The 982-nt window shown below is 38.9% G+C and overlaps 1 non-coding gene across 1 annotated transcript in view; it reads left to right on the top strand.

Annotated features, from left to right (window-relative positions):
- The window catches only part of LOC106874224 (uncharacterized), a 5,404-nt gene extending 4,846 nt beyond the window's left edge, over positions 1–558 (top strand). Inside the window, exon 3 of the transcript XR_008265157.1 lies at positions 388–558. This is a non-coding gene — a transcript (uncharacterized LOC106874224). The remainder of the gene's footprint in view (positions 1–387) is intronic.
- Positions 559–982: the final 424 nt, after the last annotated feature.

The following is a 982-nucleotide window of genomic DNA, read 5'->3' as shown; positions in this document are numbered from 1 at the left end:
ACTTGGAAACAGGTTATAGCTGGTGACAGAAAGGGCATCAGGCTGTAGAAATTCCATCTGACCCATGCAGGCATGGAAACTTGGATGTTAAACGATGATGTCATAGAAGATAGAAAACATTCTGTATCCATGCGCGTGCGCGCGCACACACACACACACACACACACACACACACACACACACACACGTATATTCCCTCTTGTTCTACTCAATGTTTTTTTCCTCCATTTTTTCCTTCTTTATAAATTTTACACACTGCTGCTTTATTGGTCAAATTGCTTCAGTGCATTCGTTTAGTGTATTGATTTTTGTTTAAACGATTGATTCATTGATTAAATTAATTAGATTGTCTAGCTTCTAATTGATAATTTTCATGCATTCTTCCAGGTTCCTAACTACTATAGAATTATCACGAATCCAATGGATTTCACGACGATAAAATACAAACTTTCTCGGCAACACTTCAACCATTACAAAGATGTCGAACGCTTCATCGCGGATATCAAATTAGTTTTCAAGAATTGCTCACTGTATAATTCCGTAAGTGTCCTCATAGCACCGTCTATATTTTCTTCTATTTTTACTCATGATTCACAAAATGTGCTGTCTGATTATGTTAATGTATAAGGAAGTTGCTGTGTGTGTGTGTGTGTGTGTGTGTTTCAAGCAAGTTGGAGTACTATTCTCCAAGAAATTCAGTGTCTGTACTTAGTGCAGAAATGGCTGTGTGGTAAGTAGCTTGCTTACCAACCACATGGTTCTGGGTTCAGTCCCACTGCGTGGCACCTTGGGCAAGTGTCTTCTACTATAGCCTCGGGCCGACCAAAGCCTTGTGAGTGGATTTGGTAGACGGAAACTGAAAGAAGCCCGTCGTTTCTTTCCTTTCCCGAGCGCCTAGTAACACAATCTGTATCACGTCCTCATGTTTTTTTTGTTGTTTTTTTTTGTCTTTTTCCTTTTTTGAACCTATATATATATATAT

Source organism: Octopus bimaculoides, chromosome 11 (assembly GCF_001194135.2).
Source record: "Octopus bimaculoides isolate UCB-OBI-ISO-001 chromosome 11, ASM119413v2, whole genome shotgun sequence".
Taxonomy (NCBI): domain Eukaryota; kingdom Metazoa; phylum Mollusca; class Cephalopoda; order Octopoda; family Octopodidae; genus Octopus; species Octopus bimaculoides.
This window is presented reverse-complemented; position numbering and strand designations above follow the sequence as displayed.